Genomic DNA, 10,016 nt, shown 5'->3' with positions numbered 1-10,016 from the left:
CATAACAGCCGTGCTCCTGCATCAATGCACTCAGTGTAAATTCCTTTACGCAGCAGACAGTGAATTCGATCTTCGAGAATTAGAGCCTCGCACGAGATGAAGGGGATTTTGCTATCCTCTTTTTTGCCACGATTGCTACGTATGCGACCTTTTATACCAGGCTTTCCAGATAAACTTCCAGTGGAGGCGTTGTTACGGAGGCGATGGAATGACATAGGAAATAAAACAATAAAACAATTGTGCCAGCCGCGGTTCTTCATTGATACACACTATCCGTCATGTTGAAAAACTATTCCATTTATTACTCCAAAATCCTGGGCTATATTATACCTATCGCTCAAGACATTGGTGTTTAATATCCGATGAGTAGTGGCAACACTGTTACCTTACCTGTCTGTTACCACTACAGTGTGCGGTATAGTCCGGCGATTCATGTTCGCACATTCTCAGGGAGCAAGCAATCAGTTGAAGTAACACGCAGCCCTGTGCCAAAAACCTTAACATATGAAATCAGGTACTCTATCTTTTTTCATGGGGAGTTGTGACTTATGCTTTGGAATCTAAAGGGGTTGCCAACTTATGAAGAAAAAAAATTGAATAAAAAAGAGGCCAATTATTACGAAACAACAACTATAATCGAATTAAAAAATAAAATTTGAAGGTGAAATTCCGTAATGCAGTTGATCTTATTGATATTTCCTTCGTTTCTGAGGTGTATTCGACTGTAGAATGGCCAAATCCATCCCAATGCCTATATTTTCGGAACCTGGATAATGCCCAGAGGCTCAACCCCTGACGCCATTTTGAAATTCAAGATTGCGACTTTCGGTTTCTGGAAAACAGCATTAGGGGCAAATACCATCCAATATATGTATTTTCGGAATCGGGATGGAGACTTAGGCCGAAATCTCAGCCCAGACCCCATTTTTGAATTAAAGATGGCGACACCCGCTCTCTGGAAAATAATTTTAAAAATTCAAATACACATTATCAATCATGATTATTTCCGGAGAAAGGTGGAGTCAAGCCTAAAATAGATATTATTTGGAAATCCAAGATTGCGAAATACCATCCAATGTTGATACCGTTGGCATTAAAAAAAATAGACAAAAATGTCGATTTAGCATTAATCATAGTAACCAATGACTGAGCAGGAAAAAATTGAGCCGTTGCGGAACAGAGTGGTGTAAAGACCATTTTTTTCGAAAATGAGTTTTTTGCATAAACCGCATCTACTCAAGAAGCTGAAGATGGGAGATTGAGAAAATTTCGGAAAATCGAATTTTAAAGCTGATTTATTCCGTGTTGAAAATTCGTCCGAAACAGAATGGCCGTTTTGTTTCGGAACAGAGTGATCTATGTACATAAATCGATGTAATACTATCATGTAACACGTAACATGTAGCATATTACATGTGATAAGGAACATACCACTTGTTTTGTACATGTCACACGTGATATGTAACATGTTACACGTAATGTAACACGAAAAATGTAACATGTAAAATATTATGTAATATGTAATATCTTGTGTTACATGTAATGTAACACGTGACATCTTACATGTGACATGCTATATGTATCATATAACACGTGACACTAGCCATTTTATACGATTTACCGCCATTTGTCATTTACCGGGTTTGTGTACATAGACCGCACTGTTCCGAAACGATTCGAGGATTCCAGTGAATATATATATGAAGTCAGAGTGGTCTATGTAGATTGGTGAGATAAAATCACCGATTTCGCAAAGAAACTGAAACTAATGTTATGTATCCCAATGTTAAACCATTTCATAACCTTTATATTAGAACATTTTGTTTGAAAGAATCCGTTGAACAGAATTTTATTCAGAGATTTTTCGAAAATTGCTTCTCCTGAACAATTTGCTCGATGGCACATAGATCACTCTGGTTCGCAACGGCTCAATTGACAATACTATAAGTCGATCTCTAATCGTTATGGCGAAAACAATGAATCTACTCTGTTCAGAAGTGTGCGCGTTCAAAGAACGGTACCCCGTCGAGGCAAAAACGGACTTCGTGCGGCCCTTTATTGACGGCAGGTGTGCCTGCTCCGGCATCTACAACTTGTTGGCACTGTTGGACAACAATCAGAGCATTAAAAAAAAGCCCGGTTCCGGACGGCCGACGACTCTGAGCGACAAGAAACTCCAAAGGATGCTGAAGAGGTAGACCGAGGGAAAAGTGCGCTTGACCGGGAGATCGGTGCAATCGGCCAAACCGTGAAAAAGTACCTGGCGAACATTGACATACATGTCAGAGGGCGGCAGTCCCGTCCACTGGTGTCGGAGCTGCAGGCAATGACAAATCGGCAGCGGCTGAATAAGATGCTGAAGTCGATTTTCCCGGTGAATCGCGACGTGGCGGTGGCGATGGACGAGAATTTCTACGCAAGCCTGAAGCGTAAGACCTACTACAACAATTTTGTCGCGAAAACTGAGAAATTGATAAATAAAACGAAGAAAGAACTTAAAAACATGCCTAGACTGGAAGAAAATTTAAAATTATAGCGTTTTGAAAATTCCTGTAAATTTTGATCACAGTAATTGCTCGTCAGTTTCATCGTTTCTCCTTTAATTTACGAGAAATTCTACTAAATAGGGGAACTGCTCCATTATTCATCTCATTAAGCCGATATTCACGAAGAATGCACGTATTAAACACCTAATTTTCACGAAATCATTGAACAAATAAACTAAATATGCTTACGTGCTCTTATGGAATCGTTTAGCATTGTGTATTTAGTAAAATTAGTTAGATTTATCCTGAATTTTGTAAAACAAACCATTTTTCACAACGCTTCCATATCCATCTCAAAACTTGAATCACTGCTCAATTATTCATCTCATGACGCCACCAAATTCATCACACTCTTAATCATAAATGAATCACATTATCATGAATGAACGTAGCCGCAGCCTGTCGTAGTAGATTACCTAGATATCCACTGCAGTTGTTCACGTGCAAAATTGGTAACCTAGGCAACCACTAGAGTGCTGTAGATTTATATCAATTATGTCGGAAATAATTCAACATTTTCAGTATGATTTTTTCGTATTAACAGAAACTGATTTAGCAAATTTTGATTTTCTTCAATGCAGTGAAAACAGATGCAAATACATACAGTTGAAATTTAGGAATTGTAGAAATTTATCTCATATATTTCTGCTAATTCAAGTTTGTTTTTGGAAATTTGAGGTGAACATTTCAAAGAATAAAGTATTCTTAGTGTAGTGAGTGATTTTGTTTAGTGATTAAAACAAAGTGGTCCGCTAGTGATGAAAAAACATTGGTTGGCTGCTGAACGAGTCCCGTTGTAGCCGTATAGAGCAATGCGCGGATTTTGTTTTCTGAGGTAGGTGATTGAATAAATCGGTTATCTAGTGCAGAAGGAAGAATCCATTTAATGGATGAGCAGATTGGTTTGAGAAGAAAATATGCGTTATTTTCCTGTTTTCAATTGTGTTTTCATGTTTTATGTGATGACTATATGGGCTGAGATGAATCATGAAGCAGTTTCCCTACAAATAGGTCTTTAATGATTGAAGACTAAAGTGGAAGTGATGAAAGATTTCTCTGCCAAATTGCTTCGCAGAAAGCTTGGCTCAGCAAAACGTATTCGGGCTCTGTTGAAGATAACGCTACAGTGTTTTGCTTCCTGGTCATCCACAAAACGGTTACACCATAGACAAGGAATATGTTGCCTAATGTCAAAGATAACTAGAACCAGATTTTTCATACATTTTGAACACGACCACTTTCCGACGGTTAGTGCTGCCATCTGATGACTTAAATTCTCATGAAATATATGAAATATATGAGCAAAACCGATTTACCGTGCATAGTCCGTCATCGATCGTTGAGCTGTTCAAGATTGTATATGAAAAAGGTGTAGCAGTTTGGTTAGCTCGTCAGAGTGGGGTTTATATTGAGGGGTTATATTTATTTTCAGGTCCCATTCTACCAAAACTTTAAGTTTAATATGTCGCAAGCTAGGTAACATGGGAGTCGCGTTTATAATTCTCGAGTGTCTTCATATATCACAGGAAATGCCCCTGGGAAATTGCAATTTAAAGTAGTGTAGATGATACTTCCGAAAGTAGCGAGGACATAAATTATTTACAACACTCACGTCAACGCCATTTTGTCATATATAAACATATCATTTTCTCACATTTTCGGTTCTTTGTTAAAAAGAACAGAATATACAAACCCGGTACATGTTCGTATAAATATGAAGCAAATGTTATGGTTTGTGTAAAGTAGCACAATAAACTTTAGCTAATTTGGTTGCTGTCAAGCAATGATAAGTTAAATTGAATTTATTGTTTCTAGTAGCAGAGCGCAATGACTTGATGTCGCTCTTAAAAGAGAATGTGAGACGATTTCCAAGTGCTTCTAGACCTATTTACGTACGAATGTGTTAGTGCCACTCATTGAGGAAAATATTTACAAATCGCTGTTTTGTTTGCAATGCTTTGTTTTTAGCAGCTGGACAAATAATTAGTTGAACACTTATTATAAGTTCTAAACTCGTTTCTGAATAAATTTTCCATCCGTGATCATGAATCGGAAGAAGCTGCTAAACATAAGCGACAAAAAATGGTAAAAAGTGATAAAAAGTCGAAGCAACGAGATGCGATGATTTACAGTTTGGAGGAAACAAAAGCAACTCTACACGAGTTTATACGTTCACTAGTGTGCGTAGGTGAAAAGTCACTTATCTCTCTAGAGCGGTTTTATTGTTTTTATTATGATTGCCATATCAACCTAGGAGTTTCGCGTTTGGTTTTTGGTGGAAATATTTGTAGAAGCTTTATCGTTAATTATTAACTTTATTAACCTCGGCAAGAGTGGAAAACTTGGTTGTAGAGTATGCTGATAGCGGTTATCAGGAAGTTCTGATAGTACGCTTAATTTTAAACGATGCGCCGATACTTGATTCTTCTGGAAAGTTTCATGTTTGAGTACTGAACATTCGTTCACATTATTATCATTTTAATATGGCAGCACGGTATAGTCGTCCACATGGATACTTAAAAAAATTGTTTCATCTTTCAGTAGTCATGTCTTGGCCTTGTCGTCAGTTGATTTTGACGTAAAGTCTACATCAAATTAACAGTGTATAAATTAGTTCGACTTTTGCTCACGCGCAGCGACAATCATGTCCGATAAATTCTGCAAGAGTCATGTATTCTAGTCATCTTTGCTAATGTGGATCGGCGGTCTGCTAGGTTGTTGCCAGAGTCAGCGTACGCGTAAACAAGCAAATGTGTATAAACTGTAGTTGAAGAAATTAAATGGCTCCAGTAAATATCTGCTGAAGAAGTTTACAGCGGCGCTGATGGACTTGACGAAAATGCTAGATACGTCAAGGTTATTTTCGATAAGGTTGTTCTGTAACTGCATCGTTGCTCCGCTCCAATTTCAGATTTGGATCCAATGGAGTTGACACCGGATTGCACTTCATCATTTCAAAATGTTTCAGAAGATCCAAAATATATGTCTGTTGGCTGATCTTCATTGTTCCTTGGCAGCGATCACATTCAATTTTTAACTCCTGGAAATGCCTTAGTTCTCCCATGTTTGTCATGTTCAATTGTTTGCGTAATATCGCCTTGATTTCCGGTCTAGGACGAAATGGTTAAAGAGAAACCAGGATGATATCGTCGACAAAGAGCAGCAGATAAACGATAACGCACCCGATTCATTTTCAATAAAGGCAGCTCTCCTGAATGGACCATTTAAAGCCAAGCGCTAATACAAAGGAGTTGAGCTCCTCGTTCCAGCTGTGTGGGACTTGGTTCAACCCAAACAGTGACTTATTGAAGCGGCAGACGAGGTTTGTGTCAGCAAATCCAACTCACAGCAAATCCAGTGATAAAGTCAAAGAACTTGCCGGGGACTCTGTGCTTCCGTTCGATTTGCCTCGTGGACACTTCTGTTGGGCAGTTGTCCCGTTCTGATTGTGAAGGGAGCGTTCCGGACAGATTTCCTCTTCCTCATCTTCCGGTTCGACAGACTTAACGACCAGTGGCACACTCCGTTGCTCGTCAAATACAACATCGCGTGACGTCAACAGCATCTTCCTCTTGGCATTCCGAACTCGATAGCCATTCGTTGTAGACCCGATAATCAAGTTCTCCTCCGACTTCGGGTCTACTTCATTACGTTCCACTGCCTCGCTCCACAAAATCTTGGGGATACTAGCATCCTCCAACATTGACCGGGACTTGTTCAGAAGTGTCCGGTTCATTTTCTCTGCGACTCTGTTTTGCTATGTATGGCACGCTTGCTTCCATTCGTATTCCTTCAGTGCGGCAAAATTTCCGGACGTCCAACGCTTATCACTCGATTATCCTTCTCGATGGACACCCTCCCCCCGGAAATTTTTAGCGTCACTCCGTCGTCCTCTAGTCGACGGACTGAAATTAAATTACACTGTCGATTAGGTACATACTAGTGCCTGGACTTTTAACCGGATATACTCGTGATCCGGTTATCCGAAGCTCGGATCACGGATGGGTAAACGAATACTATCCGTATATATAGATATCCGGATAAGGATAATCGAATAGTCGGCTATTTGGGTATCCCGATATCCGCAATTTTTTCGGTCTATTGAAGCATGGTCAAATAAAACGTAACACGAAAAATGGCTTTTTCACAATCCTCCACCCCCTATTAAGTAATTATTTATATAATTCTCTTAAAACTATATTCGGGTACAAAATCTGGATATCCGGATATCCGACTATCCGAAAATCCGGAGTTTGGATATTTGTCGGATATCCGATGCCGGACATCCAGATAGTCCCAGCATTAGTACATACAGCACCTCCTTCATCATGTGGTCTGTCGCGTCCAAATCCGAGAAACACTCAATTCGTTGTCCACTAACTGCACAGATGCAGAAAATGCGCTGTCACCGTCGCCCGTAGCAACCACGAAAGCCATTCATACTGGAGTTCTTACCCGCAAAAGCTGATTCGCTGACTCGTGTTCATTAGACTGTCCCAAAAGTCTTTCGCCGTGTGCTTGTCCTTGACGTACTCCAACTGGTCTTCCGCGATTCGGTGGATTAGTAAGTTCTTGCACTTCTGGCCTGACCGTACGCTTCTCGACTTTCTGATTTTTCTCCGTTTTGATGTCTGGTAGTTCCCTCTCATGAAAAAAATTCAATATATTTGAATGATTTAGTTTTCTTAAAATGTATGTAGTTTTATGAAACTCCGCGACACAATCACTAAACAGCAATGATAGTAGAGGTAAACAAAATAAATTTTGCTTTTCCTCTATTTTCAGTATGCAGCAGCGGTTTCACATAGCACTGTTAGTAGCATGTAGACTCCGCCTTTTGCGCTTTTTCGGTTGCTTACAAGTTGAATAAAAGTAACTGATGCGAGTTATTACAACTTTTGATTGCTGCATAGAGAGTTGCTTTTGCTTCATTACAACAATGTGTGCTGCTTGGGTATCTACGGTGATAGAAAACTGAAAAGAAAAGAAGGAATAACTACCGAAGACGATGAATAATTTAAAAAATATTTTGCTTCTATAATTTCTAGTCAAACTGAAATTTATGTATATCTGGTAATTTCCACATAGAGATGCACCCGCTTGATTATGAAACTAAAAATCACATTCGTGATATTTTACTACTACATTATGAAATATATGAAATACAAACATATATTATAAGAATCCTCATCGTGTTTTTGAAGTAAGTTTAATTAAATCTGAATGCAATTTTATGCGAAACTTTAAAAACCTTTAGTATGTTACATGACTTTTCAAATCAATTTCAATCAGTTAGTATGAAAACAGCTTCAAAAGGACGAGGAGCTAACAGGCTCTTTTAATTAAAAAGAAATGCTGAGTTAAACTTTGCGATTTGGAAACATTATCAGTGCTGATCTGTTTGGAATAATGTGGGACTGACGGCGTTACCTTCCAGGTGGTCTTGAGGTACGGTGCTGGCCTAACAAGCCAGTCGTCGTAGGTTTGAGTCTCGGCTCGGGAGAGACTGTTAGTGTCAGTAGGATTGTAGCGCTAACCCCGCAATTGTCCTGTACACTAAAACTGTTGGCTGCGAAGTCTGTATAAATAAAACAGAAGGTCGAGTTCCGAATCGGAATGTAGCACCATGGCTTTGCTTTTTTTTTTGACGGCGTCAATTATCTGAATATTACACGAGAGGGGAATCCACTATTTCTTACTGTATTTGATGAAGGCAACTACACAAAATCATGAACTTTTTCCAATTAGGCTTGAAAGCTTAGTTACGCTTTGTACAGATTTTGATAAGAAAAAAAAGAGAATTATGTATATTGCTCAAATTCAACAATTCCTACGAATTTTGGGTGCGCCTAGCCATTACCAAAACGCGTCAACTTACGTAAGACTTCGCATAGCATTTGCTCGGATTCGACGCTTTAATGTAATGTTTACGAAAAAACTCAGTTCACTTAAAAAAAAAACGTTAGTGTCTAGAGGCACCAAAATTCACAGAAATGGTTGTCCAGAAATCGTCAATCACCCCAAAAACCATATCGAAAACCAACATGGCGACTTTTGTTTTCTAGAGAATATCCTGGTGATACCAACCAATGTGAGTACAGTCCCTCTACAATTATGGGTCAGTCAACGTGTTGTCTGAATGTTCAAAAATGGATATAAAATCGGAAAAATTATCAACTACGAATGTTTTACTATCTATCTCTGTGTTCTGATGCGTACTTTCGATCAATAATTAGTTTCACTGCAGTTGATGCGTGTAAATCGGATGGAAAGAAAAATATCACTTACATAGCAAAAGACACAATTATGGGTCATTTTTAGCATTCAAAATCATTTAGTCTATAAAATCGTCAAAATACATAACGCAAGTTATTTTATTGTTGTAAAAGCTTAATAACAAGTTATTTTATTCAGTCTTGATGCATTAATTAACAAGTAATAAAAACTGCCAAAATATGGACTGACCCACAATTGTGCACCGCATAATGTAACATTACTACAATTATGGGTCACTTCACTTATTGCACCGAGCAGAATTATAGTTTTGAGTGACATTTTCAACTTTAAATCATTTTAAGCGTATAAATGATGCTAATGCAAATTATTCTGTTTCGTGAGAATAGACGTATTTGCGTAAAAGTGACCCATAATTGTAGCTGACCCATAACTGTGAAGGCACTGTATTTCCTGAACCGAAACGATGCCTAGAACTTGGCAATCACCCACAACCCATTTTGAAATTTAGAAAAGTGCCTTATGGCTTCTGAAACCTAGCTCTAATTGGCCATATTCCACTCAATGCAGGTATTTCTAGAAACGGGATAATGTTCAAAAGCTAAAAAGGTATTACTTTGAAATGCAAGAGTGATTTTCGTTTTCTGGTAAACCTAAAATGGCTCAATACCACTCAATATGGGTATTTCAAGAGCCGAGGTGATGTCCAGAAGAAGCAAATACAACGCAGATTACCCAGTTATCATACTAGCGTAATTCAGAATTAAATTTTTGAATAAATTAAACGTAGAACAAAGCGTCCTTCCTTGGTATGACGCATGTCACAACGGAGGCCATGGCAATTTTCCAAATGATGGGGACAGGGTGGTGAAAAAAAAGTGCGGTTAAACAAACAATTCCAGCCCAGTGAATGGTACCTAATTGCAGTGCGCCGGTGTGCATTTCGTTTTCCAAAAGGTAATTTTGGTGGTTAAGAAAACACGGCTCAGCAGGGTTTAACATCAGTTCGAAATGAATGCGTTGTGTACAATTTGATTAAAATAATAAATCGCAGATAGAGATTGCTCGTAAATTGTCTGCTTACGGCTAGTCACAATTGTATGGGTTATTTGTAGTATGCCGAGCGAGCACCGAAAATTGGTAAAATTTATAAATCGGCTATCACGGGTGTAGTGATCGTGATATAAAGTCATTCGAATATAATTATTCAAAATAGTCCGATGGTTTATCGGATAT

The sequence above is a fragment of the Wyeomyia smithii genome, chromosome 2, assembly GCF_029784165.1.
Source record: "Wyeomyia smithii strain HCP4-BCI-WySm-NY-G18 chromosome 2, ASM2978416v1, whole genome shotgun sequence".
Lineage (NCBI taxonomy): Eukaryota > Metazoa > Arthropoda > Insecta > Diptera > Culicidae > Wyeomyia > Wyeomyia smithii.
Note: the sequence above shows the minus strand (reverse complement) of the source record.